This window comes from Bison bison, unplaced genomic scaffold (genome assembly GCF_000754665.1).
Source record: "Bison bison bison isolate TAMUID 2011002044 unplaced genomic scaffold, Bison_UMD1.0 scf7180017864519, whole genome shotgun sequence".
In the NCBI taxonomy this organism is placed as follows: domain Eukaryota; kingdom Metazoa; phylum Chordata; class Mammalia; order Artiodactyla; family Bovidae; genus Bison; species Bison bison.
In genome coordinates this window covers 8,938,959-8,946,286 of record NW_011495072.1, presented here as the reverse complement: position 1 = coordinate 8,946,286, position 7,328 = coordinate 8,938,959, and the positions used below count along the sequence as shown (strand labels likewise).

Here is a 7,328-nt window from a genome sequence, read left to right as displayed (position 1 = left end):
AGCTTAATCTGTTAGGGTTTTCATGGCCATACAAAAAAAGAATGTTTGGAACTGATTCTTACCATGAATTCCATTTATAAACCTAGGTGGTTCAGCAGTACATAACTCTTAATTGCTAAATTAGGATCTCCCATTTATAGAATCCCCATTTGGTTCCATTACAAGAAAATGAAATCTCTCACCCAGTGTTACTCTTCTTCAATATAAAAATCCTAGAAACTAAAAATCAATATTTATGTATTTTTTTTCAGAGTCTACTAAATTTTTTATTAAAATGGAGATTCCTAGGTAATAATTTGGCAAGGACTTTTGGGGGTAGACTTTCTCAATTTAATGTAAAAAAACTTCTTTGAAATCTTGGATTTGTCTCAAATTATATTCCAATTTTGCATGTAATTTTACCTCCAATTTGGGTCTTGGTGGGAATAGTACACTCAAGAATCATTGCTGCTTCCACTTTATCCCTTTTATATGAAAGCTTAGCATTTGACACTACTGGTGAAAAAGCATATTGACATATTTAGAGCAATTATTTTTTGTGTATTTCTTAGCATTATACACAAAACACAATATCCCCTGATTAAGTTTAGTTCTTATTTAATGGTCCGTTTTTAGATCTGATCAAATTGATTGTCTCGTGAAAGCAAGCTTTAAATAATTTCCTTATTATATTCTTCTGAACTCCTCTTATCTCAAATATAAAGAAGTTGGTTAGGACTAAGACTGTCCTCAACAGGAAATTTTGAAGACAAAGGTGTCTGTGTGTGTGTTATTTCTTGTCACAGAGCCAATGCTCTGCCCACAGGAACCTTCAGAGTTTCTGCAAATCAGAAATTCATGACAACCTGGCCATGCTAAGATAGATTTGAAGTTCTTAAAGCAAACAGACTAGTAAATTAGAATCTGAGCAGTGGTTTTTTAATGTGGCAGTGTTTTCATCAAACCAAAATGTTGATACTGTGTTTTTACTTTAGGAGGGGAAAGCATTTAACTTCTCCCATGTTTTAAGCATTTTGTACCTACTTAAAATATGTTATTTTGTTTAATTATCAGGAACCAGTATCTTAATCCAGCTTTGTTTCCCTAATAAGGAAATTCTATATTAACAAATAACTTTCCCAGGCTCACACAGGGATCCAGATATGCCAGGGGTTTCTTTTGATCAGGGGTTCTTAGTTTGGGTTCCTTTGTCTCCTCTTCTCTCGGTGTGCTAACAGTTTTCAGAGAACTGATGACCCTTCAATTCAATAAAGTTCAGAATCAGTAAATTTTATTATGCTGCCTCCTGATTTGGGGTTCCTAATCTGACAGTGCTGTGCACTCTTGTGTTGCATTACCTTTCCACAGTTCTTTTCCAAATACCAGTAACTCTAATTACAGTAGTAAAGCAGTGAAGTAGTAGTAAAGTGTAGTAGTTGTTTTTTAGCCAGGCACTGTGCTAAGTGCTATATATATGATTTATCTGACTTGGTGTTCACAACAGTGTTGCGGAACTATGTCCCCTTACTTTAAGGCTAACCCTCTCTGTGTCTCAAATTCCAGCCCCATTCTTTGTTTTCCTGACTGGACTTCCTGCTCCAATTTCTCAATCCTTTGTTCCTACCTACACACTTCTCATAGAAGTTGGGAGCTTTTTTTTTTTTTTAATCTTTTTTTCCCTCGAATTATCTGTTGAAAAACCTTAAGTGGCTTTCTTCCTCTGATAGGGAAATTTCAGGTCTTTTATCTTACAGGGTCTTTGGTAGCTTGCTAGCCTAATCACTGTTTAAACCACATATGTACTCATTCTTTCCCCCTAGCTTTCTCCCAGCTGTTCATTGTAAATGCTCAAACCACCTGGACTCTTTTAAAATAATTTTTTTATTAGGCTTTTCATTATTTGGAATCTACACCTTTTTTCCCCATGAAATTCCATATCTGTAGTGAATTCCTACCCCAACCCCTTCCCCTTTGTTGCCTTCAAGAAATGTATGTAAGGCATACAGTAAAAATCTTTCCTTGTCCCCTAATTCCTCAGTTTCCTTCCAGAGGTATTCCATGTATTTACAAGTGTCTATGCACATATAAGAGTAGAGGTGATTTAGCGTTTTAGAGTGTGAACTTGGGATCCAGGCTGCCAAAGTTTGAAGTGTGGATTCTCTTACTGGATGTGTGGTTTGGGCAAATTATAGTACCTACCTCATTAAGACTTTTGTGAGGATTTTTCATGGTAGTGCCTGGCATGTGGTAAGTTCTCAGTAAATATATGCTGTTAATATTGTTTTGTTGTTGTTATGTAACAAAGCAGAATACATTGGAAAGAGAATGGCGTTTACTGTCAGGATAAGTTTGAATAGAGCTTCCTAGTTACTTTGCACGTAAGTCGTTAACTCAAGTTAAACCTTAGATGGTTTCCTTATCTTTATAGTGGGGGAAATCATATACAGTTTTGATATGGTAAACTAAAACATAAAGAGCTTTGTACATGATAAAATGCTCTATAGAGGTTATTGGTCACATCATTTTACTTTCCCTTCTAGGAGAGATCACAACATTTCTGTTGGTTTTAAGAAGTGAAGTCTCTAAAGATTTCAGAAATTTGTGACAGGTATGCTGTTTTGCTCTAGAAATTATTTTAAATTCATGTGCATGCATGCTAAGTCACTTTAGTCATGTCCAATTCTTTGCAGCCCTATGGACTGTAGCTCACCAGGCTCCTCTGTCCATGGGATTCTCCAGACAAGATACTGGAGTTGCTATGCCCTGCTCCAGGGGGTCTTCCTGACCCATGAATCGAACCCAGGTCTCTTATGTCTCCTGCCCTGACAGGCAGATTCTTTACCACTAGCGCCACCTGGGAAGCCTCTTTAAATTCATGTTTTTTTGTTTTTTTTTTAATTTGCTATGACTTGCTTTAGTGTTAGTCTTAAATTTTCAGATTATGGTTATGTAATTTATATGGCAGTGTCCTTAAGGGAATAACATTAGAGTAAATATCTCTATTTATGGAAAAGTCAAGATTCTGACATCAGGATTCTATAATTGATATACTTAGCATAGATTAGTAAAGTTAACTTAGTAAGACTTATCTTTTAAAGAAAAATCTTTTGGGGGCAACATAGAAAGTATTAGTCACTGCCTATAAAATTTTCTTCATGGTTTACAAATGTTTTATTTGCCTGTAATGATAACAGTTGCTGAAGAATATTCATCTAAGTAGATTATACTACATATAAAAAGTGGTCCACTCTGATGTACTTTATGATGATTTACTCTGTTGCTAAAAGAAGATAGGTATTCCCTCCTTTTTTTTTTTTTTTTTTTTTAGGGAATATTTTTGGATAGAGTGATAGTCTCCCATATTCTGTTTAATAGTGTCATTCCCAGATTCTTCGTAGTCAGTGTTCTAGTCAGAGTTTAGTAAATAGTAGAGCAGGATTCTAGTCAGGCAGTATGGATCCTAAGTTCAGACTTCTGAACATTTCACCATAATGCTGTGAGAAGGAGAATGACTATGAACAATTACCAATGGCTTTGAGAAAAAATGAATAAAAGAACTTTTGGAAATGAAAAATACAAATACAAGTTTTAAATTCAATAGATAGGTTTAACAATAGATTAGGGAATTCATGAGCTGGAAGATGACCTGAAAAATAAATTAAGCAAAATGCAGAGACACAGATAAAGCATATGTAAGAGAAGAAAAGAGAATTTGAAAATTGGGGCAGAGATTGCTAAATTCCCTTGATTTCTTTTTCCATCTGAGTAATCACTATTAGTCGGAAGCTTTGCTCTCCAGCTATAGCTTCCATCTCAGTGTCTTTCTGACTGTGTGTCAGTTTCAGCAATTTGGATGCAAGTAGAAGTTCTGTGTGCATAGATTTTAGCTTTCTGGTTTATGCCTGTAAGAAGAGAGATGCGCCAGCTCCATCCTCTTCCTTCCCATAGACTGGAATGTGGGCATGGTAGTGGACTGTTTAGCTCTGTGGCACAGGGCAGTACTCTAAGGATGACAGAGCAACAAGATACAAGAGCTCAGCTCTCAGACTGCTGAGCTGCCAAACCAGTCCTGAACTGTCCCTTTCTACTGTCACGTGAGAGAGGAAAAAAATTTGAATTTTGTTTAAGCCATAGTAGAATCTCTTACTGTATCAGCCCAGTCTCGTATTAACCTTAACCAATATAAGAAAAGCATAAGATCTAACAGTTATCAAAGCAGAATACAGATGTGAGGAAAAGTCGAGTAGAAATAATATTTGAAGAGTTTATAATTGAGAATTTCTAAAATTTCAAAAAGGCATAAATTCAAGAAGTGTATCCTAAACAGGAGAGGAAAAAACAATACCTAAACATGTCATAGTTAAATTTGCACAAAATCAGGAATAGTCTGAAGGAGAAGACAGATTACCTTCAAAAGATCTACTATTAGACTAGTTTATTAAAAGGAAAAATTGAAACTGAAACCAAAAGAAAAGAATAACTATGGTGTGCTGAGAATAAATAACTATTAAAGTTAAAATATCTTTTAAGAATGTGGGTACATAAAGTTTTCAGAAAAATTAAAATGTTTTACCACCAGTAGAATATCATTAAGAGAAATTCTAAAAGATACACTTTGGGTAGAAGAAAGAGATCCCTGATTGCGGCTCTGAGATACTCATTGGAAAAGAAGAAAGGCTGAAAATGAAAGAGCCAGGCATTCAATCTAAATTAGAAAAAGGACAGAATAAAGAAAAGAAGGAAATAATAGACATAAAAGTAGATATTAAAGAAATATAAAAGAAGCCAACAATGAAGAGTCAACAGAGCCAAAGTTGATTTTTAGAAAAAGACTAATAGAATTAACAGATCTACTAGGATGCATCAGAAGAGAGACCATAATAAAAGAGATGTAACTACAGATGCTACAAAGATTATTGTAAATGAAACATGTATACTTACTAACACATTTTTTAAGGAATAACTTCAAATGGTAGATTATTGCATTTGTTGCATACTAGTATTAAGTCTTTCAAGACCACTGGTCAAATTTGCCAGAAATTTTACTCTTGATAAAGTAATATGGTTGGATTAAACATTTTAATCCTTTACTTGAATTTGTAGAGAATATCAAGGGTACAACGAATGGAATAATTGTCTCAGTCATAATTTATTAAAAATTTTAGTAAAAACTTGTTTGGGGATAATTGATGGATGAGTTTCTTTTAGAATGGTAGTATTTATATGATCCTTTTTAATATATAAAGAAGGAAGTGTCATTTAGTAAAGAAATGTACTGTGTCAAGTCGCTTCAGTCCGACTCTTTGTGAGATATTGTGACCCTGTGACCTGTAGCCACCAGGCCCCTCTGTCCACGGGTCTCTCCAGGCAAGAATACTGGAGTGGATTGGCATGCCCTCCTTCAGGGGGTCTTCTTGACCCGGGGATCGAACCCATGTCTCTTATGTCTCCTGTATTGGCAGGCAGATTCTTTACCACTAGCACCACCTGGGAAGCCCTCAAAGAAATGTAAGAACCTGAGAAGCAGTGGAGATGTTGTGCTTTTAAAAGCTTTTCTTCTTTTAAGTTTTCGATGCTGGTTCGAAAAAGTAATGACACAGTACTGAAAATGATCTATAGTGTTTTCTTTCTTTCTCTTTAAAAAAATATTGTCACCAGCCCTGTAGTTCATATTCACACTGTTCAATTGATTTAGACAGTGTACTTAAAAAAGATGCCGACCTATAGGGACAACTTCCTTATTTTCTGGAGGAGCAGTAGAAATAATAGTGGTCAGGGAGCTCACCTCAGTGCTCTGTGATGACCTAGAAGGGATAGGAGGCTCAGGAGAGAGGGAATATATGTAAGCATATAGCTGATTCTCATTGTTCTACAGCAGAAACCAGCACAGCATTGTAAGGCAAGTATACTCCAATTAAAAATATATATACATATATATATATATATATATATATATGTATATATGCTGCTGCTGCTGCTAAGTCACTTCAGTCATGTCCAACTCTGCGAGACCCGGTAGACGGCAGCCCACCAGGCTCCCCCGTCCCTGGGATTCTCCAGGCAAGAGTACTGGAGTGGGGTGCCATTGCCTTCTCCATATTTATATATATGTGTGTGTCTGTGTGTGTGTGTGTGTGTGTGTGTGTGTAAACACACACACAAATAATTTAATTCCCAGCTTAAACTGGAAGCTTTCCCAAACGTTAGAATTCTAGCTTCTCTTGAAAATTTGTGAGATATGATAATATTGGAAGTGCATTCCTTTGTGGTGTTGGGGAAAATAAAACCATAGACAAAAGAAAAGAAGAATTAGTGGTGGTAACCTCTGTAGATAGGCACTTTGAAGCACACCAACACATAATAAAGTCCTAGACTGATAGACATCTGCAGGCCTAGAGAGCAGCTGGTACAGATTACAGCAAGCTCCAGGAAGGATTTTGACGGCAGCAGGGGAGAGAAGGGTATGATATTGATAGATTATCTGGCAAGTTTGGGTAGAAAATGTTGGTAGACAATTCCAGAATAAACACACATTATATGAAAAAGGAAATGTAATCTTAGTTTATTCTTTTGCTCTGTGTTAAGAGAGCTAGAATTCTCACCTACCATAATAGCAATATCTAAAACTAAAAATCAAGAGATAGGAGTATAAATATCTTACTCAGAAGTATGGAGAACACTCAGAGAAAGAACTAGAAGTTGGAAATTGGTTAAGGTTTAGAGCTTCCCTGATGGCTCAGATGGTAAAGAATCTGGGTGCAATGTGAGAGACCCGGGTTCGATCCCTGGGTCGGGAAGATCTCCTGGAGAAGGAAATGGCAACCCACTCCAATATTCTTGCCTGGAAAATCACATGGACAGAGGAGCCTGGCAGGCTCCAGTCCATGGGGTCACAAAGAGTTCTGCATGGCTGAATGACTAACACACAGATGCACACACACACACAAGGAGATACAGTGACTGCTCTTTTTATTATAAGCCTTTTCATAATGCCTGCTAATAGTACTAATTAGCATATATTACTTTTAAGAGAATGTAAGACCTAAAGCCGGGAGAAATGTCAATAACCTCAGATATGCAGATGACACCACCCTTATGGCAGAAAGTGAAGAGGAACTAAAAAGCCTCTTGATGCAAGTAAAAGAGGAGAGTGAAAAAGTTGGCTTAAAGCTCAACATTCAGAAAACGAAGATCACGGCATCTGGTCCCATCACTTCATGGGAAATAGATGGGGAAACAGTGAAAACAGTGTCAGACTTTATTTTTCTGGGCTCCAAAATCACTGCAAATGGTGATTGCAGCCATGAAATTAAAAGACACTCCTTGGAAGGAAAGTTATGACCAACCTA

At 36.4% G+C, this 7,328-nt stretch overlaps 1 protein-coding gene across 4 annotated transcripts in view; it reads left to right on the top strand.

Annotated features, from left to right (window-relative positions):
* RAP1A (RAP1A, member of RAS oncogene family) overlaps positions 1-7,328 on the top strand; it is an 86,017-nt gene that overhangs the window by 42,906 nt on the left and 35,783 nt on the right. Inside the window, exon 1 of one of the 4 annotated variants that reach the window (XM_010830820.1) lies at positions 2,520-2,587. The exons of the other annotated variants lie outside the window; for them this stretch is intronic. The gene's annotated coding sequence lies outside the window, so the exon portion shown is untranslated. Of the gene's footprint in view, positions 1-2,519; positions 2,588-7,328 lie in introns of those variants that run through there. 4 annotated transcript variants of the gene reach the window in all.